Raw genomic sequence first — 27,275 nt, forward strand, 5'->3', positions numbered from 1 at the left:
AGTATTCTAGATTATCCAATCTGTGAGCTTCACAAGGGCAGACCACATCTCTAGTTCACCATGATATTTTCAGCACTAGCTTGGTACTTGGCACAGGTGATAGAGGGGGCCACGTTTGATATTTGTTAATTGACCACGCCTGGTTTTCATTTGATCAGATTTATAATCAAGAAAAAGGCAGTTGAGTGAAGGCAGTGAAACAGGTTTCTTTTGGTTTCCAGGGAGTAATAATGAAACAATGGTAATAGCTTCTGTATTCATGTGGAATTAAGGTATGTAGGTGAAATAGCAGGTATATTGGGCCGGGGTTATGGAGACCTGAGACTTAGGCCTAGTCCCTTATTAATTAGCAGAGGTAACTTTGGGAGAGACGCTTAAGCACATTTGGCTTCAGTTTCTTCCTTAAAAGCCCTGTCCAGTTCTGTGACAAATGATTAATTTATTCTGGAGCTGAATTACTGATTGGAAGGAAAGTAACATTGGTAAGACTTGACAGGGATTCAGGAATGTATTGAGATACCAAATGAATTAGTTTAGACACAGCTGTATTATTGAGTCATATCTGCTTGAGTGGGGAGAACCCAAGTGAATTGGTGTTTAAGAAATGAGTAGATCACTTTCCAAATCCTATTAAAAAGAAAAAAAAAAAAAAAAAAAAAAAAAAAAAAGAAATGAGTAGAATATGTAGAATTCTTTCTTTTCCAAAAGAGGGGGCCATGGGTGATATATTTAATTCATCCATACATAGTGCCAACAAGAATGGGTTTCATGCAAGCCAAAAGGAACACTTAATTGTTCTGAACTTTGCATATTGCAGGGTTTATAAGTACTGCATCAAGAACTATTTAAGAAAGAGTCCCCCAGCAGTGTCACATTTATCAAAGCCTGGGCAGGAGGAATGTATGAGAATCATTTGCTTACTGAAAATACTAGGACAGTAGGGGTTGTTTAGACACTATGCTTCCTCTAAGGGTCAGTACTTGTGGATTGATGCACATTTGGGAGTAAGGAAGTATGTTCATTTCCTTTGGATGGTTTAGTTTTTTCATTTGCTTCTAATGTCTTCTTTATTCCAACTGGTCTGCACATACTCTTTTTGGTAAATGTTCCCAGTAAACTTCTTTTGTGAAGTTTTCAAGTTAAATTCTATTATAAAATGCCATAGTCTATTGTCTAATATGACATATCCAAACATGAGGCTTCCAGAGACTTCTGTTACCCCTTGCACATACTGTCTAGAGTTGCCTTACCCAGCATCTCCATTCACTAGTTCGAGAATACCCTGTTCAAGGCTCATTTCTCATAATGTTTTGTCCTCTGATTGCTACAGTTTTACTTAAGTATTGCCTTCCTGAAGAATGAAAACTCTTGAAGACCAGAGACTTTTGCCTTTAGGGGCATGTCAAATGATTCATGAGTGTGATGATTAACTTGATTCATTCTTGAGTTATCATCTTTCCAGAGGAGAATTATATTTCATTTGGGCACTTTATTTACAACATTTCTTCTCATGTTTCTAACTTCGTATTTACTTCAGGGGGTATTTTAACAAGACCCTATGGAGAAAAGTGGTTCTTTAAAATTGGACTTTTAAACATTTAAGGGATTATTGATATTTGGAATGATGTAACTCCAAAAGAATAAACTAGATAGAATAGTTCCTTTTAACCTGAAGAGTCTGACATTCCCTGCTGTTCTTCTAGCTAGAAAGACTATGCTTAGGCCGGGCGCAGGCGCTGTGGCTCACGCCTGTAATCCTAGCACTCTGGGAGGCCGAGGCAGGCGGATTGCTCGAGGTCAGGAGTTCTAAACCACCCTGAGCAAGAGCGAGACCCCGTCTCTACTATAAATAGAAACAAATTAATTGGCCAACTAATATATATAGAAAAAATTAGCCGGGCATGGTGGCGCATGCCTGTAGTCCCAGCTACTGGGGAGGCTGAGGCAGGAGGATTGCTTGAGCCCAGCAGTTTGAGGTTGCTGTGAGCTAGGCTGACGCCATGGCACTCACTCTAGCCTGGGCAACAAAGCAAGACTCTGTCTAAAAAAAAAAAAAAAAGACTATGCTTAAATGCATGATTTTTTTTTTTTTTTTTTTTTAAGAGACAGTGTCTTGCTCTGTCACGCAGGCTGTAGTACAGTGGCATGATCTTAGCTTACTGTAACCTCGAACTCCTGGGCTCAAGTGATTCTCCTGCCTTGGCCTCCCAAATTTTTGTTTTTAGCTATGAAAATCATAAAAAGTTATTTTTCTAGCAACTCCTGCTCTTTTCATTAAACACATCCTACTATTTCTGGAATTTTGTGGTATATTTTGGATGTGTGATGTGGTAATGTGAAGAGATGGATGACTTAGGTACCTGCTCATATTTTGTATTTGTTTTAATTTGAAAAGTTGGTCTTTGAAAATGAATATCATATAAAAATGGTTTATCTGAACTAAAAGATTGTTAGCATTTTGTGGTAAGTAAAAGCACCAAATTTCCAGATCCTAAATGTTGCAGTTATGAAACATTTGAAGAATCTCTGAATTTACATATAGGCATGCCATTCATTTAGGTACTTGTTGATTTTTTGTTTTTTTTTTTTTTTTTTTTTGTTTTTTGAGACAGAGTCTCGCTTTGTTGCCCAGGCTAGAGTGAGTGCCGTGGCATCAGCCTAGCTCACAGCAACCTCAAACTCCTGGGCTCAAGTGATCCTTCTGCCTCAGCCTCCCGGGTAGCTGGGACTACAGGCATGCGCCACCATGCCCGGCTAATTTTTTTTATATATATATCAGTTGGCCAATTAATTTCTTTCTATTTATAGTAGAGACGGGGTCTCGCTCTTGCTCAGGCTGGTTTTGAACTCCTGACCTTGAGCAATCCGCCCGCCTCGGCCTCCCAAGAGCTAGGATTACAGGCGTGAGCCACAGCGCCCGGCCGGTACTTGTTGATTTTTAACAATTTTCATCATCAAAGGGAAAATGTGGGCTGAACTACAGAAGTAATAGATTCCGTTATATGTATAATTTATGTCAACAAAAAATGATAGAAATATGAAGTTAAAAAGCTGCTTATGAATACTGAACTGTCCTTTCTACTCTCAGGATATGTGATATCCAATCATGTGTCCATCTCAGGAGTAAGTTCTAGCCAGTCCCCAGCTGCCAGTTAGTTGTTAAGTTGGAGTGAAGGCAGTGAGAGTGGGGATAAAGTGGAGGAGGGGCTGGGTTGGAGATACTAGTGAATTAGGAGGATTTAGTAACACAGAAGGTGGGCATAGGGGTGGTGAGGGAGTGAACTGTGGGTTTCTGATTTGGGTGCTTGGGAAGATGATGCTAGCTAGCAGTCACTCGCCAAGAAAGGAAATAAGAAGAAAGATCAGATTTAGGAGGGAGGGGACATTCAGGCTATGAATGTGTGGCAGACACCAGGCAGTCAGTAATCTTTGAATGAATAAATCTGGGCTCGTTTCTTGTCAAGAAGGTAGACCTGATCTACAGGGAGAGCTTTGGGATTTGTTGAAGCCATGGGCTTCAAGAACAAAGCCTTTGTCATGGGATAAGTGCTGCAGAAAAGTCAAGAAGGACTGGTGTTGAGCCATTAGCAGGTTTCTGGAGACCTTGAGGAGAGTCTTTTCAGTGAGCCGAAAGTGCAGTGGAGGAATGAATGAATAGTACAGCGGAAATGAGGAAGCTGAGTGTAGGCTGCTCTTCCGTGAGGCTTGGCTGGCAAGGAAGGGGCAGTGTGTAATACAAGGAGGAGGCCACAGGTCAAGGAAGGTGGTAGGGTTGTTGTCATCATTTTTGTTTATTTTTAGTTGAGAGCCACTAGAATGGAAAGCCAGGCTGAGTGTCAGGAGAGTGAGGATACAGGTGGACGGAGGGAGTTGTTGAAAGAAGTATCTGCATTTGCACTGGAAAGGGTGGCATTTGGACTCCAGCTGAAAGAGGACTGCTTAGAAAGAAGACAGCTCCTTTGTGGTTGGGCAGAGGGGGCATTCAGTCTGGAAATGTGTATATGATACAAGAAGGGGGTGATAGGAGTTTGAGTTGGTGGCACATGGGTATTGGTGGAGGAGGTGGGCATGCCCGTGGTGGGGGGTGCTTGGAGAGAAAGCCACAAAGGCACCAGGTAGAAGGTGTAGTGCTGGGGTATCTGGAGAACCAGCTGATGCTGTGGCTGGAGCAGAGGGGTGACACCCCTTGGGTGTGGTGGGAAACTAGGGTGGAAAGGGAGGATTGGTAGACTCCAAAGGTCCTTGCTTGCCAGCTGGAGGACTTGAGATTTTATTTTCTGAGTAAGGAGGAGCCATTTAAGGAGAAGTAAAGTGGTCAGACCTATGATTTTAAAACCAACAGCAGTTTATGGCAGAATTGAGGGGTTGGGGAGAGAGAGAGAGGCAGGGATACTGTTTGGGAGGCTATTGCAGTAACCTGGGTAAAGGTAATTAGGGCTAGAAATGGGGTAGTTGCAATGGGAGAGATGAGGTAAGGATTGCAGAAGCTGAGTTGGCATGTTGGCACCTGATTAGCCAGGTTGGGGCAAGGGACGGAAGGAGAGAAAGGAGAGGAAGAAGGAAAAAGGCAGCTGAGAGGATGGCCATGCCACTGTGGAAATAGGGAGCACAGGAGGAAGAGAAGCAGGTTTTAGTGAGATGGTAAAACAGTTCGGTTTTAGGCCATACACTGAACATTTGTGTAACTTCCAGCTGGCAACCAGAATTAGGATCTGAAGCTCAGGACAGACCTCAGATCTCATGGAAGCGTGAGATCATCACTGGATTTGGAAGTGGTTAAGATTTATTTGAAGGAACAAGAGAAAAGTAAATCTTGATGAAGATATGGACTAGAAGAATAAACTTTGCAGACCATTTTGAGTATATTTTTAACTTTCTTAGAAAAAGCCGTTGATGTCAGAATGTAGTCATATCCCCCAAATAGCTCAAAATTAACATGATAAAAATAAGTTAGAAAATAAATTTAAGAAGTTTCAATAGAAATGCTGTTTTCTTGATCAGGCTCTGAGCTTTCTCTTATCAGGTTAAAATCTGTTTCTGCCATTATTTTATTTATTTTATTTTTTTATTTTAAGAGACTGCAGAAGACTGATAGGGACTAGCTGGTTGTATTTTTGAAAAGTCTTTGAAGATGAAACATTTTGAGTATGGTGACATTGCATTTTATTCCCTGGTTTTGACACCAATGGATGGGTACCTAATTATTAGATACTCAAATGCAATGTCTAGGGGATGGATTAAAAATCTATCTCTTTGGGGGGAAATAGGCTGATTACAATATATCTTACTTAGCTAAATAATGATTTGTAGGGCCTTGCTTTGGATTGGCCATAAAATCTACATTTTTCTGCTTTCCTTCCCAAAGTGTATCAAAAAATAATACTGCTATTCTGTGGAAATGTTAATTAAACAGAGTAAATTCTTTAAATCTTCTGGAGTTTCCAACAATGTGGTGAATGTTCTAGAATTTGTGTAGGCATGTGTAATTTGGTTTGTTCTCCCCAACCCATGCTACTTTCTGTTGAACTAAGGGAACTTCAAAAAGTTCATGGAAAAATGGAATTAAAAGATAAAGATAAAAAACAGGAACTTTATTTCTTAACATAAGCTCCATCAAGTTCTAGACACTCTTGTAAGCAATGATATCAGCCATTTGGTCTATCCTTAAAGAACTGAGGGGCCTGGGAGTTTAACCACATCGATGCAGTCTTTTTATATTATTAACTGAAGAAAAATGGATGCCCTTCACAGATTTTTTAAGATTAGGAAGCAAAAAGAAGTCAGAAGGAACCAAATCAGGACTGTAAGTAGGATGCCTAATGGTTTCCCATCACTACTCTTACAAAGTTTCCATTGTTTGATGAGAGGAGTGAGCAGGAGTCTTATAGTGGAGGACTCTCCGGTGAGGCATTCCTGGCATTTTTCTGCTAAAGCTTTGGCTAGCTTTCTCAAAACTCTCTCATAATAAGCAGATGTTACTGTTCTTTGCCTCTCCAGAAAATGAGCAAGCACAATGCCTTGAGCATCCCCTAAAAGTGTTGCCATGACATTTGCTCTTGACCAGTCAGCTTTTGCTTTGATGGGACCACTTCCACCACTTGGTAGCCATTATTTTGATTGTGCTTTGCCTTCAGGATTGTCCTGGTAAAGCCATGTTTCATCTCCTGTTACAATTCTTCAAAGAAGTGCTTTAGGATCTTGATCCCACTTGTTTAAAATTTTCACTGAAAGCTCTGCTCCTGTCTGCAGCTAATATGGGCACAATGGTTTTGACACCTATTGTGTGGAAAGTTTGCTCAACTTTAATTTTTCAGTCAGAATTGGTGTAAGCTGGACCCATTGAGATGTCTATGGTGTTGGCTACTATTTCTGCTGTTAATCAAACCTCTTAAGTTAGGGCACGAACAAGATGAATTTTTTTCCTTGATAATTCATGTGGATGGTCTGTTGCTACAGACTTTGTCTCCAACATCTTGTCCTTTCTTAAAAGGAGTGATCCATTTGTAAACTGCCGATTTCTTTGGGGCATTGTCCCCATAAACTTTTCATAAAGTATCAACTGTGTCTCCATTTTTCCACCAAAGCTTCACCATAAATTTGTTCTTGCTTCAATTTTAGCAGAGCTCGTGTTGCTCTGGTAGGGGCTCTTTTCAAATTGATGTCTTACCCTTCTTAGTGCCTCCAACTAGATCCTGTTCTGCCATGTTGTAACAATTTAGTACAAGTTTATTTTGGCCCCCCCAAAGTTTTGAAATCCATGCACAGTTTTTCATTATATACATTTTCCATGAAGTTTTTGAAGACCCCTCATATCTGTTTTCCTGCTTTTATGATACCAACAAACTATTATGTGCCTGCTTTATAACTACTGCTGTGCTTGGCTGTGGGAATTCAAAGAGGAATAAATAAGCCAGTATCTCTGACCTTAAGAGCATGTGGCCCCGTGTAGAGTCATAAAGAGCCATTTTATTACCATTGTCAGGCTGTGGAAGAGTAGTGAAGAGGACACTGTTGATAACAATGTGGCTCGCATTAATGGCACATTTACAGTGTTTTTTACATATACCCATTCGTTTCATTCTAACACCAACCCAGTGGAGTGGGACACTTGTTTTCTTTGTACAGGAGAGGCCGAGAGAAGTTAAATAGTAGCTGGTAGGCGGGACATGGTGGCTCATCCCTGTAATCCTAGCACTCTGGGGGGCTGAGGCGGGAGAATCGCTCAAGGTCAGGAGTTCAAGACCAGTCTGAGCAAGAGTGAGATCTGTCTCTACTAAAAATAGAAAGAAATTAGCTGGACAACTAAAAATATATGTATAAAAAATTAGCCAGGCACGGTAGCACATGCCTGTAGTCCCAGCTACTTGAGAGGCTGAGGCAGGAGGATTGCTTGAGCCCAGGAGTTTGGGTTGCTGTGTGCTAGGCTGACACCATGGCACTCTAGCCCAGGCAACAGAGTGAGACTCTGTCTCAAGAAAAAAAAAAAGTAGCTGGTAATAAGAGGAACCAGAGTAAGACCCCATCTCTACTAAAAATAGAAAGAAATTAATTGGCCAACTAAAAATATATATAGAAAAAATTAGCCAGACATGGTGGTGCATGCCTGTAGTCTCAGCTACTCAGGAGGCTGAGGCCGGAAGATCACTTGAGTCCAGGAGCTTGAGGTTGCTGTGAGCTAGGCTGATGCCATGGCACTCACTCTAGCCTGGGCAACGGAGTGAGACTCTGTCTCAAAAAAAAAAAGAGGAAGTCTAGTGCAAGAACCCACAATTTTAAAAAGTGGTGAACAGTTAGGGAAGCCCCAGTCTAGTTTGGGTGACTGTCACATTAGCAGAGATCAGGGGATGAGGACTCACTTTGGGTTGTGGGGGTTGAGAGAACAATTGGGAGGGGAATTCACAGGGTCATGGTTAAATTAAGCATGGATGGACTAGTCTGAAATCGAGTAGTAGAAGGTAAGACGGAAAGGGGCATAGAGACCAGATTATGAAAATAGACAGTGTATCCTTTTATATCAAGGATTACCATGAAATTCCTGAAACTATATTTATAGTTTTACACATATTAACATTTACTGTGGACATTCAAAGAAGCCTAGGACTTTTTGAGTTTTCAGAATTCTTATTTCTATACTGATTACATTCATTGTTATCCAAAAAATATCCATGTATATGATATGGGTGGAAATTGTAATGATTATAACGAGAGTTGCTCACAACCGCAAAGAAGTTGGGGATTTCTGCAAGGTTTATTATAATTTAAAGAGCAGTCTGTAATTAGTAAGCTTTGGAAATTTGTTTAAGGAATGGTAAGCCAAGGCATCACGATAGAGGCTGGTTGTACAAACTTTGCATGTTTGTTTTCCTCTCAGATCAGAAAGAAAATTTAAAGGACCTGGGTGAGTTCCAAAAATCGAAGTAAGTCTCACACACACTTATTGGCACACTGGGATTGCTCAGATGTTTGCAGTGAGCATTACTGAGCACAGACAATGCACAGAACTTTGTACTAGATACAGTTGGTTTATAAGAGAGTCTTGCTTCCTGCCTGTAAGGAATGCTCCAGATTTATATGAGGAGACCAACATAATATGATGCAACTTGTGAGAAGTAACAGCTGTGTAAATGAGCATAGGGCAACCCAGCAGAAGTTAAAATAAATACATTAAAAGAGACCCAAGGTTGGGCGCGGTGGCTCACACCTGTAATCCTAGCACTCTGGGAGGTCAGAGTGGATGGATCACTCAAGATCAGGAGTTTGAAATCAGCCTGAGCAAGAGCGAGACCATGTCTCTACTATAAATAGAAAGAAATTAATTGGCCAACTAACATATATATAGAAAAAAGTAGCCGGGCATGGTGGCGCATGCCCGTACAGGAGGATTGCTTGAGCCCAGGAGTTTGAGGAAGCTGTGAGCGAGGCTGATGCCACGGCACTCACTCTGGCCTGGGCAACAAAGCAAGACTCTGTCTCAAAAAAAAAAAAAGAAAAGAAAAGAAAAGGTAGACCTAATTAGGAATGCCTCCTGAAGGTGGGAGAAGCTTGGATTTGGGTTTTGGAAGGATAGAAGCTCAGTGACTGAGTGGGTGTATTTTATTTTTCTGTAGAAAAGTACTGGTGTATGTTTTGAAAAGGGCAGGATTGCCTCAAAAGCAAATGTCATGTGTCTCTAATTGGGATTATTTCCAAGGATAGGTGGGTTGTATGAGTAGTTACTTTCTGGAAATACTGCAAAGTGTATGTATGATTAGGATAGTTCTAAAATTAGGATGTTCCTTTCTACTCTTTTCTGTAGTTATCAAATCAGATATTTCTACGAGAGAATCCAAGATTGTAATGGAAAGGAAATTATGCTTGAACTACTATATTGTTAAGGTTTCTTGAAGTAGGTCAAAATGTTAGGAAAGAGAATTTTCTTTTTGCCTATTATAAAGTACGAAACGAAACTTATTATAAAGTCATTCAGTCATACATTAATTATATAAAAGTAGTATGAATACCTTTTAGCTACTCTCTAGCTTAAAAGATAAAGCATTGCACACACAGTTGAAGCTCATAGATGTCTCACTTCCTGGCCCCATTTTCTGTTTCCTTCTCTTTCCCCCAGTTCATTTTTATCATTGCCATTCATGTACTTTATACTTTTACTACAGGTATCTGTATAAGTATTCATCATTAATAGTGTTATGTGCTTTTAAATCTTGTAGAAGTGGTGTTACATTGCATGCTTTCTTTTGTAGGTTGCTTCTATTGTTCAATCTTGTTTTTGAGATTGGTCCTTGTTATTCTAGTTCATTCTTTTGAACTGCTCAACATGCCATGGTGTATCCATTTTCCTGTCGATAGCCATTTAATTATTATTTCCTCTCATTTTTCTCTGTTACAAATGATATTGCAATAAACATCTTTATGTGTGTGAGTGGAGTTGAATTGCTTAGTCACAGGGAAGGGAATGTATCTTTGTGTTCATAGGCTACAGCCTTAGGCATGTTCTTCAGTTCCATCGTTGAAATGGGAAGCTTTGAGGATTAAGAAATTATCTTTTAAACTTGGATCCTGATATTTTCTTGAAGCTGTAATGGAACTACGAATACTGTGGTTTAGGGGGAAAAATAGAGTCTAGAATAGGTAATATTAATTGTGTGTTAATGGTGTATAACTTGTGACTTGTGTTAAGTTCCATTTAATTTAAATAATATCCATTGCATATCTTCTCCAAGGACCACAACGAGAGACTCTGTAAAAAAGAAACTCCCAAACTGTGTTTCTTTGGTTTATCAGTGCCCACTTGAAATTTGACTTATAGTGAATATGGCTTAAGTGGGGCAGGGGAGACTTTTGAACAGATAATAACATTTTTTGTGGCCTTTAAAATTTTTTTTGTTTTGTTTTGTTTTTTTTTTTTGTTCTTTTGAGACTTTTTTTTTTTATTTTGGCATATTATGGGGGTACAGATTTTATAAAATTTTTATACCTTAATAGTGGTGACATATTTCTGTAGTGCCAGCTACTTGGGAGACTGAAGCAGGGGGATTGTTTGAGCCCAGGAGTTCAAGACCAATGTGGGCAACATAGTGTGACCTTGTCTCATAAAAAAAAAAATTACATAATTTATTTGAAACTCTCTTTTTAAATCCTCATATCTCAAAGTGATCAGGTAGAAGGGAACAGGTGCCTGAATTATGAAGAATGGCATAAATCATGACTGGGTCTTTTTGAAATCACCTGGAATGCTCCCCTTGGGTGAAAGAAGGTTCTGTTTTCTTATCATATCCTTCTGCTCAAGTTGCCCAGGTGTAGTTTGTGGTTTCCAAGATACCTGTTGGACTGGCTTTAGGCTGATAATATCAGTTCTTTCATATTTCCCCACATCATTTTTAGAACTTTTATGTAACTGCCCTCTTTAATAAGATCCTAAAACAATTTTGCTATTATGATGTAGTTGCTTCTCCAAACATTTGTTAGTTACTGGAAGGAATCAATAAGAGAGCTACTTTTCTTGGCTCTTGGCCACATATAGTGTTGGAAGAAATCTTTTGAGGGAATGTCACATGAAAGATTCCCTAGCCATTCTATGATGAAGAAATGAGAAGTAAACTGAATTTATGCAGATTTAATGTAGGTGACTTATTTGATTCATCTGAGGGTCCTTCCAGCTAGTTTGACTTAGAACCTTTTTAAAAAAAATGGACCACATTACTTTCACTTTAATCTTTTTTTTACAACTTTATTGACTATAACTCATATACAAGAAGCCTGCACATATTTAATGTATACAGTTTGATAAAGTTGGACATATGCATACACCTGTGATATCATCACCACAATCAAAGTAGTAAACATATCTATCGCCTCCAGAAGTTTCCTTGTGTCACTTTTTTTGGGGATAAGAGCACTTAACATGAAATCAAGCCACTTAACAAATTTTTAGTGTACAAGCCGTATTGTTAACTATAGGCACTATGTTGTATAGCATATCTCTAGGGCTTATTCATCCTGTGTAACTGTAACTTTATACCTGTTGAACAATAACTCCTTATTTCCCCCTCCACCCATCCCCAGGCAAACCACCTTTTGATTTTCTGCTTCTCTAAATTTGACTATTTTAGATACCTCATGTAAGTGAAATTATGCACTTGTCCTTCTGTGACTGACTTTATTTCACTTATACTAATGTCCTTAAGGCTCATCTAAGTTGTTGCAAATGGTAGGGTTTCCTTTTTTAAGGCCAAATAATCTACTGTTTATGTACAGTATGCACACACACACACACGCACACACACTTTCTGTATCATTCTTTTTAATGTCTTTGAGTAAAACCTTCTTAATATCAGTGATCATTTGGGTTGTTTCCGTGTAGTTTAGAGCTTTAAAGCAGGTGATGTTAAAGTTGCAAGTAGATGGGAAACCCTATGGGTGTGGGGTCTAGTGGATCTGCACAGTTGTCAAGACTGGATTTGAGAAGTTACTGACTCCAAGGGACATTTAAGCAGTTAATGTGTTCTTGAATATCAGCATTTCTTCAGTTGTCTGTAGCCTCCCTTATGATTCTTTAAAGTATCTAGTTATCCTTATCCCTATACTTGGAGCCATCTATAATAATTACAATTATTTGTTACAAATCATCTTTTCTACTATCTTAGGCTCCCTTGTAAGCAAATGTTCTAGTTCACAGATCACCTGGCTATTTAAATTGTTTGCTTTATCCTCTGTCCTAGCAAGTCTACTTCTAAAAATTTATCCTAAGGAAAGAAGTCAAGAACATATACAAATATTAAATACCTCTTACAAAGAAGGCTTATCAAAGCATCATTTTTAATAGTGGGACATCTGGAAATAATTTAAAGGCCCTGCCTCAAATATGAACCTGTCAGATATACAGGCATTCAACTATTTAAGATTATTTGTAGAGTATAGTGGTTTCTGTATCTAGACTATCTACGTGAATTCTTCTTCTTCTTCTTCTTCTTTTTTTTTTTTTTTTTTTTTGCTTTGTTTTTAGAGACAGGGTCCTGCTCTATTGCCCAGGCTGGAGTGCAGTGGTGTAATTATAGCTCATAGCAACCTCAAACTCCTGGGCTCAAGCGATCCTCCTGCCTCAGCCTCCTGAATAGGTGGGTCTACAGGTGCACACCACCACACCTGGCTAATTTTATATTTTGTAGAGATGGGGTCTCACCTGTGTTGCCCAGGCTGGTGTCGAACTCCTGGCCTCAAGTGATCTCCTGTCTTGGCCTCCCAAAGTGCTGAGATGACAGGCATGAGCCACCGCGAATGATCTTAGACTATGTGAATTCTAATACATATCCCCATATCCTTAGGGTTTCCCATTTGTTTTCAACTTTGACATCACCTGCTTTAAAGCTCTGAGTCACATGGAAACAACCCAAGTGATCATTGACATTAAATAAGAATATCTTATTTAATAACATTAAATAAGAATGATAAAGAAAATGTGGCACCTACATATGGAAAATGTGGTACATGTATGTGTATGTGTGGGTGTACATATACACACACAGTAGAATATTGTTTGGCCTTAAAAAAGGAAACCCTATAGCCACTTACAGCTTTGTGACCTTGGGTTAAGTTTCTTCATGCAATTGATAATTATAATTGTTTTCTCTTTGCTTGGGTGATTTTGAATATCAAAGAGGTTATTAATACATGTGAAATGCTTAGAACATGTCTGGTCCATAGTAAATGCTCTGTAAGCATTAGCTGCTGTTATTATTAAACTATTCTATGTACAGATATTCACAAAATTTTTTAAATGGAAAAGATTTTTAAAACAGCATGTATAGTGTATCATTAAATATAAGAATAAAAAAAGTGGAAGGATCTGCCTCTTGGGTGAGAGGATAGTCTCTTTTTGATTCTGTGTTTTTTCTCTCCTATAATGGTCCTAGTTTGCTTTTGTAATGGAGAAAAATTTGCATATGGATTTTATTCTGGAGTCTTTGGGTAAAAACACCCAGAGGTTTCTGGCAGGTTAATCCTAAAAAGGACAATTTGGTTTTTCACTTTATCTCAGAGTCTAATTTGTTCCTCAGTGATTGACTAATTATTTAAATAAAGATTCATTGTGGCGTGTATACAGTTGTGTCAAAAATATTTTCACACAAAGACAACTTCCTACGGGTAACCTTAAATTGTATATAGTTTGTTAATCTTATTGTGGTATATTGTTTTTCTTAAATACAGTTTCCTGTTCTTTTGCTTTTTGCATGTCAGCGTTGCTGAAAATAAATATTTTGTTCTGCAGGGCTAGCAAGCCAAACAAGGTGGTATTTATAATTTGAGGAAATAGCCTAAACTATCATCAGTTAAAATTGCATTAAAAGTCTGGAGCACTTTGACTAGAGTTTTATAAGGTAGGGAACCAGGGATATTCTAAATAGTCTGTGCCTATGCTGTTAACATTGTTCCTGATGGTAAAGGTGGAGCGGGGAAAAAAGAGTACCAGAGGGGCTGGGGGAAGCCCTCAAGTGAACAGCAGCTGGAAGCTCAAGATTTCTCGGGAGCATCCTGTGCTATCTTAGCACAGTTTGTAGTCTTCTTAATATCTGTTTACATAGAAATATGTTTCCCTCTAAATTTTTTTTTTTTTTTTTTTTTTTTTTTTTTTTTGAGACAGAGTCTCGCTTTGTTGTCCAGGCTAGAGTGAGTGCCGTGGCGTCAGCCTAGCTCACAGCAACCTCAAACTCCTGGGCTCAAGCAATCCTTCTGCCTCAGCCTCCCGAGTAGCTGGGACTACAGGCATGAGCCACCATGCCCGGCTAATTTTTTATATATATATATCAGTTGGCCAATTAGTTTCTTTCTATTTATAGTAGAGACGGGGTCTCGCTCTTGCTCAGGCTGGTTTTGAACTCCTGACCTTGAGCAATCCGCCCGCCTCGGCCTCCCAAGAGCTAGGATTACAGGCGTGAGCCACCGCGCCCGGCCTCCCTCTAAATTTTTAAATAAGATGACCTCGGATACATATGTCACACTTATCCTGTGACTTCCTGTGTCCCTGGGAATGCCCAGAGGTTTGTGATATGCTAGAGTGGGAAACCAGGGCCTACGACTGGGGTGAGGATTTTTATAGGGATTAAGGTGGGAATTGTTCATGGTTTGCATGCTGTGAGAGAGGTTCTCTGAATTTTTTTTGATAAATATTGAACAAATTCATATCCTTGCCAGCAAATTCTCTGCTGGGTTGAACATTTTTGTGGGGTGGACTGAAAGAGGGAGTGAAGGAAATGAACAAATAATTATGGCAAACCATTATGAAGTGACAAGTATGTGCCAGGTTCTGTATTAAGTGCTTAATTATGTCATCTCTGTTAATTACCATCATAGTAATAACTCTACGAGATAGCTTCTGTTTATCACTGTAGTTTATAGGAGGAAGTACCTAAGAGATGAATTTTTCCTTTCTTTAAAAATATTTTCTGGCCAGGCGTGGTGGCTCACGCCTGTAATCCTAGCACTCTGGGAGGCTGAGGCGGGCCGGATTGCTCAAGGTCAGGAGTTCGAAACCAGCCTGAGCAAGAGCAAGACCTCGTCTCTACTATAAATAAAAAAGAAATTAATTGGCCAACTAATATACATAGAAAAAATTGGCCGGGCATGGTGGTGCATGCCTGTAGTCCCAGCTACTCGGGAGGCTGAGGCAGGAGGATCGCTTGAGCCCAGGAGTTTGAGGTTGCTGTGAGCTAGGCTGATGCCACGGCACTCACTCTAGCCTGGCAACAAAGTGAGACTCTGTCTCAAAAAAAAAAAAAAAAAAATTTCTTTTTGGGAAGGTTGTATGCTTTAGGCATATATTCTGCCTCATTAAGCCAAGCCTATTAGCCTTCTGTCCTGCCTTCCCATCTCTTACAAAAAACAAGATAGGAAAAGGTTTTACTCCTGAGTTTAAGAATGGGGAATGTTGTATCTTCACAGATTCTTTATCTTTATTTGTGTAAATATTTGAATTTTTTAAATTGAGGTGTAACTTATATACAGTAAAACGCACAGATCTTAATTGTACAACTTAGTGAACCTCTCGCTGTCTGTATAACTACCACCCAGATAAAAATACTGTACATTTTTGTCGCCCCAGAAGGTTTCCATGTGTTCGTTCCCGATCAGTCATCTTCCTAATGGTTAGCACCGCTGCTCTGACTTTTATCACTGTAAATTAATGTTGCCTTATCTTGAATTTCATATAAATGAAATCATACAGTATGTGCTCTTTTGCAGCTGACGTCTTTCGCCCAGTGCGGTGTCATGCGGCTCATCCGTGACGTGGATGTTGCACGTATCAGTTATTCTTTGTTGCTGTGTGGTATTCTGTTGCATGAATATACCATCATTTATCCATTCCCTTGATGGACATTTGTATTATTTTCAGCTGCTCTGAACATTCTTGAGGTTCGTGTCTTTTGGTGGCCATAGGTCCTCATTTCTCTTGGATATATACCTAAGAATGGGATTGCTGCACCGTAGAGTAGGTGTACGTTTGGCTTTAGTAGATATTACCAGTTTTCCAGCCCAGCTAGACTGATGTACATGCCCACCAGCAGTGTATGAGAGTCCCGTTTGCTCCACATGGTTGCCAGCAGTCTTTTTAGATGTTCATTTCAATTGTGTCTTCAAGTAGGGAGTGTGAGACGTTGCTGCTTAGTGCAGCTTAGATGGGATGAAGATAAATTGCCAATATACAGCATAAAGTTTTGCTCAGCCACTTATTCAGGCAGCAGTTGTTTCAATGACAACCAAAAAAAAAAAAAAAAACCAAAACAAAACAAACCTGGTTGGATCCATCTACTTTTATTTAAGCCACACTTGTCAAAATTCTAGTGTAATTCTGCTTATGTTTTTCTTTTGGTATAAGAGACTTATCATTTTCCCCCCTTACATTCATGCTGAAATTAAAAAATCACTGTACTTCAGATTGCCGTAGGAAACCTAATACTTCAAATGGGGTGAACGTTTGGTTTCTCCCCTCTCCATTTCTTCTTTCGAAATGGAATGAAAGACCATTTCAGGAAAAATACGCCTGTGCGCACATTTTGAATATCCAGTAACAATAATGACAACAACTATAAGGTTTACTGAGGGCCTCCTCTGGGTTGGGCTCTGTGCTAAGTGATAGGTATTCTTTAACTCATTTACTTTCCATCACAACCCAGTGAGGTATTAGATACTATTACTATTCCCATCTTAACAGATGAGAAAGCTAAAGCTTTGAGAGGTTAAGTAATTTGCCCAAGTTTATCTAGCTAGTAAGTGCAGAAGCTGGAATTTTCATCTAGGTCTCTCTAACTACAAAGGATGAAATTAGGCTCCCTCTTTATGATTATTAGTTCCTGTACATAATTATAATTTACCAACCCAATTTCTTTTCTTTTTAACTGAATCCCTCCTCCCCTTCCCAATTCTGGTAAAAGATAAATGAAACCCATCTTTGTTTTTTCCCAGGGTTATTTTTTGTCCCTTGGAGGAGTATAAAACAGAACAGATGAGAAATAGGCCCAGTCTTCACAGTGCTGTCTGGCCAGCCGTGATATAGAACATGCAGAGAAAAGGTCCTGAGGACGTGCTGGGGGCTGTTGGTGGTACCAGGCTGTGTGGAGGAGGTATTCGAGCTGTGCTTTACAGAGTAGCTGGATCTCAGACAAGTGGGCACTAGAGGTTGGATCAGGGAAAGGAGGTGAAATCTGTGCATCAAACAAATACTTGTGTTTGATGGGTGCATATGTGGCAGGCATAAACTTGGTGAGTAGGTGGCCCCCCATCTGGACTAGGTCAAGGAGACTGTTGAATGTCTGACCATGTGGCTTTTGAGGCATTTCCCACTTTGGAGAGGTTAGTTGGGCAGTGGCGTGGCAGCATGTGGCGGTGGGGAGGCAGGTGGAGAGTTTGCAGTAGAGTATCGGTCATGTGGGACTGAAGGTCAGGAGGTGGATCTGGGCTGGAGAAAATAGATGTGGCAATCACAAAACTGGTTGTAGGAGCCATGGGAGTGCACAGAGGCTCCCAGCTAGAGCTCTGTGGTAGTGGATTAACCAAGGGTAGGTGTCAGAATCACTCGTAAAGCTCTGGAAAATACTCTGGCCTGGTCTGACCTTGGAACTTCTGGTTGGTGGTTCTGGGGGCACAGGAGCCATCTGGATTTTACAGGCACTTTGCCTCCTTCTAATGCACTTTCCCTGCCCACCCTGCAGGTCACAAGCAGTCAGGAAAATGGGTCTAGGACACACTCATATCTCAGGGTCAGGACTCAGAAGAAGTTCTGCCATCTTGATAGCCAAGGTAGCAGTGTTTAGTGTCTCGAAGAGGTTTTGTTTCCAAAGTTGTCAGGCCATCCTTACTTAAACACTTCCAGAAAAAAGAGCTTGTCACTTCCAGGGCAGCTATTTTTGGGTGATGGTGAAAATCAGCATGGCTTTCACAGGGTGGGCCTTGCAGGGAGCCCAGGCTAGTCCACCCTGCACATGGTCTGTCTGTCTTTGCTTCTTTTCTTTCTTTATTTTCTCACAGGGTCTTTCTCTTTTGCCTAGGCTACAGTGCAGTGGTGCCATCATAGCTCACTGTAACCTCAAACTCCTGGGCTCAAGTGAATCCTCCTGCCTCAGCCTCCCCGCAGGTGCACACCATCACACCCAGCTAATTTTTCTTATTTTTTATAGAGACGGGTGTTGCTATTGCTCAGGCTGGAGTGAAGTGGTGCAATCATAGCTCACTGTAACCTCAAACTCCTGGGTTCCAGGGATCTTCCTGCTTCAGCCTCCCAAGTAGCTAGGACTACAGGTGTTGTCAGCATGCCCTGCTAATTTTTTAAAAAAATATTTGGTAGAGGTGAGGTCTCACTATGTTGCCCAGGCTGGTCTTGAACTCCTGGCTTCAGCAGTCTTCCCACCTCATCCTCCCAGTGTTGGGATTATAGGAGCGAGCCACTATTCCTGGCAATATTCTTTATGGCTATAAAGACAGTTACTGCTTTTTCTTCCCATTTTTCCCCTTTCCCCTACACTAAACATCCCCATTGTACTCTTGTGTGTTTTTCAGAGCCTTCATTGTGATTCCCTCTGAACTGTTCCTCTTTACTAGTATTGCTTTACAAATAAGGCACCCTCAAATTTAGGTGTTTTGATCAGCACTAAGTTGAATAGGACCATTTATTCCTCTCCTGTTATGTAGATAATACACCTCTGAAATTTTGGGGAGGGGTTGGGTGAGGGATCCTAAGTGCAGACCTTAAGTGTACCTTTAATTTCATCTTGGGTTCACCCTTATTTGAGCCTGTGTCATCTGGCTCACTCTCTTAGGTGTCGTTTGCCAATTTGATAAGAAAATTTGATCAACTCCGTGCAGAAGAGGAAGCAGTGCCTCAAAGCCAGACTGAGGCTGCTCTGCCATGATGTCTCCATCACATGACTCCTGTACTGTGCTCAGTGATGATGAGCTTATTATAAAGCCAGAGTCCCATATTTTGTCAAAATCTCACTAATGGGTTGTCCTCAGCATGCTAAAATAAAAATTGGGTTGTTTTTTTTGTTGTTTTTTTTTACTGCAGGAGATGTTTATTTGTAAAGGAATTGTAGGAGTCTTGCAAAAAGCCTTTCCTGGACCTTATAGAATAGTTTTGATAAACTGATTTGCTGTTTTAGATGTTTCATGTTATTCTTAACACATTTTTGCTTAAAACATATCACACTCGTTGGAAAATCCTTGCACTGAGTATTTACTTTTAGTCACACTTTCCTGTGAACTTTATGACTTGTGCATGTGAGATTGTGCGGCTGGCTCTTTGCCTTTTGCCTGTTCCACCACTAACACTGATTCCTTACATGCTTATGAAGTAGTTTCCAAGAGGTGTTTGCTATGTGTGCTCTGCTGCATTTGATAAAAATAGTTTTGATGTTGGTGTTTGAAAGTGCCATATAACCATATACGGAGCTAACTTACTAAGGATACTAGTGCATTGCAGACACTTAAATCTAATAATAGAAAAACCAGTGTCTTAATAGGCTGTACCTCTTTGTCATGCTACCCTCCCCCCTTTTAACTTTTATTTTCAAATTATTTATTTTTTAGAGAGAGGTCAGTTTCTGTCACCCAGACTGAAGTGCAGTGGCACAATCATAGTTCATTACAGCCTTGAACTCCTGGTCTCGAGTGATCTTCTCATCTCAGCCTCCCAAGTAGCTGGGACTACAGATGTACACTACCAGGCCTGGCTCAAGGACTTTGATTTTATAGACATTACATCCATCTTTTAGAGGAAACAGATGGGTTAATTTATTTGCTCAGCTCGTACTTGAGAGACTCTGGGAGTATCCAATGCAGAGATTGATGAGGACTTCTTGCTCTTCGTTCATTGTTGTTTTTTGCTTTACATTACTTCTAGGAGAGTTCCTTGAATGTATGATGGAATTATGTTGTTATTACCACAGTAATCACATAATCTTATTATTTTCTTTAAAATAATCTTCTTTAAATAATTTTCTTTAAAACAATTTTCTTTAAAATAATCTTATTATTTTCTAATCGTGTAGAACATAGAAAAGTTTGGTTTCAGTATGTAATGCACAGTATAATTTTATTTATGAAGTCTTGATGGCTCTGTTGCTTTCCAGGGGCTGCCATAACAAAGTACCACCAGCTAGGTGACTCAACACAACAGAAATTTATTGTCATAGCTCTGGAGGCTAAAAGTCCTAGATTGAGGTATTGGCAGCGTTGCTTTCTTCGGAGAGTGTGAGGGAAGGATCTGTTCCATGCCTTTCTCATTGGTTTATGTATAGATGGGTGTCTTCTACCAGTGTCTTCCCATCATCTTCCCTCTGTGCATGTCTGTGTTCAAATTTCCCCTTCTTTATTTTTTTTTATTTTATTTTTTTACTTTTTTAGAGACAGAGTCTCATTCTGCTGCCCAGGGTGGTGTGCAGTGGCACAATGATCATAGCTCACTGTAACCTCACTGGACTAAAGTGATCCCTTGTGCCTCAGCCTCCCAAGTAGCTGGAACTACAGGTGTGCACCACCATGCCTGGCTGATTTAAAAAATTTTTTGTATACATAGAGTATTGTTGTGTTGCCCAACTGGTCTTTTTTTTTTTTTTTTTTTTTTTGAGACAGAGTCTCGCTTTGTTGCTCAGGCTAGAGTGAGTGCCGTGGCATCAGCCTAGCTCACAGCAACCTCAAACTCCCGGGCTTAAGCAATCCTGCTGCCTCAGCCTCCCAAGTAGCTGGGACTACAGGCATGCGCCACCATGCCTGGCTTATTTTTTCTATATATATCTTAGTTAGCCAGTAAATTTCTTTCTATTTATAGTAGAGATGGGGGGTCTCACTCTTGCTCAGGCTGGTTTCGAACTCCTGACCTCGAGCAATCCGCCTGCCTCGGCCTCCCAGAGTGCTAGGATTACAGGCGCGAGCCACTGAGCCCTGCCTGCCCAGCTGGTCTTGAACTCCTGGTTAACTAAAGTGATCCTCCTAGCATGGCCTCCCAAAGTGCTGGGAATACAGGTTTGAGCCACCATGCCTGGCCAAAATTCCTCTTATATAAGCGTACCAGTTGTATTGGATTAGGGACCATCCTAATGGCCTCATTTTAACTTGATGACCTCTGTAAAGACCTTATCTTCCAATAAGGTCACATTCTGAATCACTGGGGCTTAGGACTTCAACATAAAAATTTGGGGGGTGGGTACAAATCAGTCCTTAACAATCTTTAACAACCCACCAGTAGCATATCTACAGAGCACTGTCTGCAGGGTGAAGGCCATGTATCCCAGCTCAGAGGTTGGCCCTCAAGGATCACATGGTTGGTGGAGGGCATTTGTTAGTGGGTCCCCTCCATGGGTCACAAGCAAGTCCATTTCAGAGAGGATAATGCCGTTCCAGTGTCAGCTTGCCAGTTCTCTCTCTGTTCTCCCTGCTCTCATTCTGACTAAAATCACTTTGGTAGCACTGGGAAGAGTCATTTTCTACTTCGCACAGTAATCTTGCCGGTTGTCTTAATTCACTGATGAGGCTCACTTCTCTCATCTCTAAGTAAATGATGTCAGTCGTTTTTATCCTTTGTTCTTTGCGCTAACTTGTGAGAATACTATCTAAAAAACTGCTCATATGCTATGATTTACTGGCTGTCAAGAACTAATTACAACAGTACCTGTCCTGAGGGAAATCAGCTCCAAAGGGAAGTGAGAGCAAGGGAATTTAATTAAAAACTGGTTTATGGATGTAGTACAGGCTTCCTCTAAGCTGCACTGGTATAAATCTGTAGGGGTTTTCAAATCTATGTAATGCTCACAAGTTTTTTATTTAGTATTTAGCTCTCTGTGATAAGTAAATAATTTACTTTTTTGAAAAGCTTGTGATGTCTCATTTCTTCATTGCTTACAGCATCACAGTTTTTAGCAACACATATTACTAAGTGAAGTGTTGTTTAGGAGCCTGTACATACTGCATTGAGGGAGAGAGGCAGGAATCTGCATAGAACAGGTCCGTAGATCTACCCTGCCCCATGGGACAGCAAAGAACCTTGATGCCCTGAAGAGGAGCCCTCTCCTGAAATGCATATTTTAGCCACTGTTATTTATTTTAATTTTTTTAATTGTATAAAACAAAACTCATAAAACAAAAAATGTCACTGTTTTAAGAACTTCTATTTTTTAAAAAATCATAAATTATTTTTTTCCTACCTGGGATCTTAATTTAATTGGCATACGCCTGGTAACAAAATTTCTGAACACAACATTTACTGGAAAGAATTGTTCTTGAGGTTTTTGTGATAATATGTATGTATGCATTTGATGGTAGTGGACAGGTATTTATTGTATTCTTAAGTACTTGCTAGATACTGCTGGATTATAGAAGGAGTATAAGAGTACCTGTGAACTAGATTATAACGTGTAAGATTGTATTAATGGTAAGGAGTGTGCTGTGACTGGGGTTTGGGGTTTATTTTGGATTGATGAAAATGTAAACTGAGATTGTGGTGATGATTGTACAACTTTGTGAATATACTAAGACCATTGAATTGTAGGCTTATGGCCAAATTTTATGGTGTGTGAGTTAAATCTAAACAATGACGTTTTTTAAAAAAAAGATCTTAATGAATTTGTAGTGCTGAAAAGATTTTAGAATTGTTTGTGATTCCCAGTTTTCCTTTTTCCAGTTTTCCAGCTTTCCCAAAGCAGTTGTAGTCAAAGACACAGAACAGCAAACATTCTTATCTTCTGGTGGTGGGGAAATGCTGAGTAGCCCCGAATTTGTGCAGTGAAAGTTGTTTACACAGCCTGAGTCTGTAAGCTCAGAGATAAGAAAATCACACCAAGCTGAAGGCCCACTCAGGGAACATCCTACCAGAGAAATGGCCCTGCCTGCCTGATGGAAAATCCAGGATTTCCTGATTTGGGTCCCTTAATTTGTGGACCATTCTAGGCCATCATCAAAGTAGTAGTCTTAAGTAAGAGTCAAATTCTGGCACACACAACAATATGGATGATCCCTGAGGACATTATGCTACGTGACATGAGCCAGTCACAGAAGGACAAGTAGTATATGATTCCAGTTACATGAGGCACCTAGAGTAGGCAAATTCATAGAGAGAGAAAGCAGAACGGTGGTTAAGGGGAAGGGGAGGTAGTGTTTCAAGGGTACAGAGTTTCACATGGGGAAGATGAAAACGTTCTGGAGATGGACGGTCCTGATGGTTGGCGCAACATTGTGGCACTTAATGCCTCAGAGCAATACACCTAAAAATGGTTAAAATTGTAAATTTATTTTGTGTGTATTTAACCACAATAAAATAAAAATTTAAAAAGTAAGAGTAAAATCACGTAGAGGAAAAGAGAGGGCGGGACTAGGGTACTTGGATTCCCGCCAGACTGGGCAAAGGTGGCTTTGCCTCTGCTGCTGCCCCCTGGGCATCACAGGGACGATGAGGATGCCCAGTGCCCAGGCTAGTCCTCCGCCAGCACCACCCCCACGCTAGTCCTTCCTCCAGTCACTCTCGGGCATCGGCTGTATTCCACATGCTAGAGTGCATGGGCACTGGGGCAGGATGAGAGTGTACCCCCGAGGCTCTTGTAGTCCAGAGGGAGTTTGGGAAAAACAAATTTGCTTAAAAAATACAGTTAGGTTGCATTGTGCTCCTCTGTCGTTAGAAATGCAAGTGGTGTTATTTGGGTGATACTTGGGGAGTGACCGTCAGATGTCTGGAAACCTAATGTAAAATAGTAAAGTCAGCATGTGGTTGAGACTTGATACCTGCAGACATACTCTTTTTTTTTTTTTTTTTTGGAGACAGAGTCTTACTCTGTTGCCTGGGCTAGAGTGTCGTGGGGTCAGCCTAGCTCACAGCAACTTCAAACTCCTGGGTTTGAGTGATCCTCCTCCTGCCTCAGCCTCTCAAGTAGCTGGGACTACAGGCATGGGCCACCATGCCACTAATTATTTTATATATATATATATATATATTTTTTTTTTTTTTAGTTGTCCAGCTCATTTCTTTCCTTTTTTTTTTTTTAGTAGAGATGGGGTCTTGCTCTTGCTCAGGCTGGTCTCGAACTCCTGAGCTCAAACGATCCTCCCGCCTCAGCCTCTCAGAGTGCTAGGATTACAGGCGTGAGCCACCACTCCCGACCAGACATATTCTCTTAAAAGACAGAGCATCTCGGCCGGGCGCGGTGGCTCACGCCTGTAATCCTAGCTCTTGGGAGGCCGAGGCGGGCGGATTGCTCAAGGTCAGGAGTTCAAAACCAGCCTGAGCAAGAGCGAGACCCCGTCTCTACTATAAATAGAAAGAAACTAATTGGCCAACTGATATATATATATAAAAAATTAGCCGGGCATGGTGGCGCATGCCTGTAGTCCCAGCTACCCGGGAGGCTGAGGCAGAAGGATTGCTTGAGCCCAGGAGTTTGAGGTTGCTGTGAGCTAGGCTGACGCCACGGCACTCACTCTAGCCTGGACAACAAAGCGAGACTCTGTCTCAAAAAAAAAAAAAAAAAAAGACAGAGCATCTCTAGAAGAACGAGACTTGTCTGTAGTAAAAATTGTTCATGGGCTGAAGATCCTTCTGGTGTCAGAAGAACTGTGCAGTTTTGGTGAGGAGCCACCAGCTCCTCTGAGCTTCTCTGCTGGCTATGGTTTTCTGTGGCAGCATGCAAAGACACAGCCAGTTCCTTAAGGAATTGATGGAAAAGTCATGGAAGAGATTAAAATACAAACGTGAAACAAAACATGCACATAGAGCGTTGTATAAACATGTGAAAGTGAATTTACTAAGAACAAATTATGGAAAAGAATCATGAAAATCTGGTGGGCCAGGGACCAAGAGCCCAGAGACATTAGTTTCAAACACATTCCTTGGCCCCATCAGTGTTTTTAGAGAGAGATCATTCTCTCTAGATGAAGGATGCAGCCTTCATCTGTTAAATAAGTTCTTTACTGTGGGATTGGGGGGCAGTGAGAGAGAGGTGGAGTCAGAGGTGAAATGGGGTAAGGATGTAATATTTTTAGAACAGTTTGACATACAAAGTAATTTCCTGAAAAGATTAGTTTCTTCCTAAATGAAACCTGAAGTGTCTGTGGTCATTTTCTACTAATGAAAAAGTCAAAGCAAACAGGACAAGTTTGGAAGAGCTGTGTCCTGAGCACACTGGAAAAAGTTGGCTTTAGGATGAGGAGGGATCCATTTTTGTGGACTACCTTATTTTGTTTTGTTTTGTTTTGTTTTTAGAGATGTGAGTAGGGGAGTGGGGTGTAGTCTTGTTCTGTCACCCAGGCTGGAGTGCAGCGGTGCAATCACAGCTCACTGTAGCTTCAAACTCCTAGGTCCAGGTGACCCTCAGCCTCCTGAGTAGCTCCTGAGTAGTTGGAACTACAGGTGTGCCATCACATTTGGCTAATTTTTCTTATTTTGTTTTGTAGGGATGGGGTCTCACTGTGTTGCCCAGGCTGGTCTCAAACTCCTGGCTTCAAGTGATCCTCCCGCCTTGGCCTCCCACCGTGGTGGGAGCAACAATCCAGAATATAGGAAATTTTGAAAGGAAATTGAGAAAAATCAAGTGCTAACAATTATTAACCTAATGTTGCTGGGAACAAATCCCATGTTTTTTCAAGAAGAGAAAAACTAGACAGTAATGACACTAAAAGTAATACTTCTTTCTTTTCACTTGTTCACAATTCCATTATCATTAACTCAGGAGCCATTGTAATAGGCACTTTAAAGGAAACTATTAAAGAGTGACCTAATAGTGTCTAAGGGTGTGTATACTGAGGAGTTTATATTGGCTAGTATTGTGAGAAAACTGCTGCTTGAACCTGGCTTGGTGCTATTAGGGACAAATACAACTTTGTGTTTCATAAGGAAGGCTAATACTTTGTCATGCTTCTAATTTCTTGGCCTTTAAGGAGAAGACGGTCACAAAATCTTAAAAAAAAAAAAGGTAGTGATTATCATTTGCCTTTTCCCTATAAAAGCAGAGAAATTTCTTTTTAACATATATTCCCCCCAAATGACTAAAATAATATATACTCGATACGGAAGATTTGGAAATTAGAGAAAATGGAGAAGTTTCTGAAAAAAATGTCTGTCTTTCAGGATGACTTGTAGGTTTTGCTTTGAGGTGAGAAGTCCCTGCTGACTTATCTCATCCTTAGCAGACCTTCCCCTGCCTCCTCTCTGATCTCTTGAATTTAGAGGATTTGAGAGACAGCCACCTGGCCAGCTCTCCCCATCAACTTCCGGTCTTTTCCATAGGAACACCAGGAGCTTTCCTTTGATTTCATTGTTAGACACTGACTTCAGTGGTTCTGGTTAATAGAATGCCTGCCTGCAGCTCCTTACTTGTGAACCTGTGCTCCCAGGGTTTGTTTCCAAGTCTGAGGCTTGACAGAACACATTTGGAGAGGGAAAGAACCTTTGTTCTGGAAGCATCTTTGGGTTCAGATCCTGGCCTCAGTTGAATGCTAGCTGTGAACAAGTTAAACTTGGTTTGCGCATATGTATAGTAAGTGATAATCTTAGATAAAATTAACTGATTTACCTGGTGCACAGCAGGTTCTCAGAAAGAGTTTTTTCTTCAGGGATGCAATACCCACAAAAACCTCTTTGTTCCTTTCATTCACAAATGTCTATTGGAGGCTAAGGTGGGAGGATCACTTGAGCCCAGGAGCTCATGTGTCCAGCCTGGGCAACATAGTGAGACCTGGCTCTTAAAAAAAATATATATATATATATATTGAGCACCAACTGTTTGCCAGGCCTTGCTTTAAATGCTGGAGACCAAAATGAAAGGAAAAAAATCCCTTCCTTTGCAGAGTTCAGATTCTTACAGGGAAGTGTTACCCAAGATAAATGTCTAAATATATGTATGATATGTTAGATTAGTGGTAAGTGCCAAGAAAAAAGTAAAGCTTTGGGGGGAGGGAATGTGGGGAGTGTGTGTGTGTGTGTGTGGTCTTTGGATATACATAAAGAGTGCTTAGAATAGTGTCAAGCATTCAATAAATTTTAGCTGTTATATGTGTTAACACTGTATTATATCTTTTGTTATAAAACTCAGAGCTTTAAATAGAAACTGGAGGGGCCACCTTCTTGGAAAAAGTGTTCAGTGCTAGAAGCAGTAATTATGTAAGTGCCATATTTGGAGCGGGCATGTAATAATGTTGACCCCCATCCTTCCCACGTTGAGCTTTTCCAAATCTCCCATTTCCTTCCTCCTCGCCCTTTTGTTCCCTGGGGCCATTTTGGAGGAATAGGTTTTAAGGCAGGAACCACA

At 40.5% G+C, this 27,275-nt stretch overlaps 1 protein-coding gene across 1 annotated transcript in view; it reads left to right on the forward strand.

Annotated features, from left to right (window-relative positions):
* RASSF3 (Ras association domain family member 3) overlaps positions 1–27,275 on the forward strand; it is a 72,264-nt gene that overhangs the window by 14,318 nt on the left and 30,671 nt on the right. The gene's annotated exons all lie outside the window — the stretch shown is intronic.

The sequence above is a fragment of the Microcebus murinus genome, chromosome 10 (assembly GCF_040939455.1).
Source record: "Microcebus murinus isolate Inina chromosome 10, M.murinus_Inina_mat1.0, whole genome shotgun sequence".
In the NCBI taxonomy this organism is placed as follows: domain Eukaryota; kingdom Metazoa; phylum Chordata; class Mammalia; order Primates; family Cheirogaleidae; genus Microcebus; species Microcebus murinus.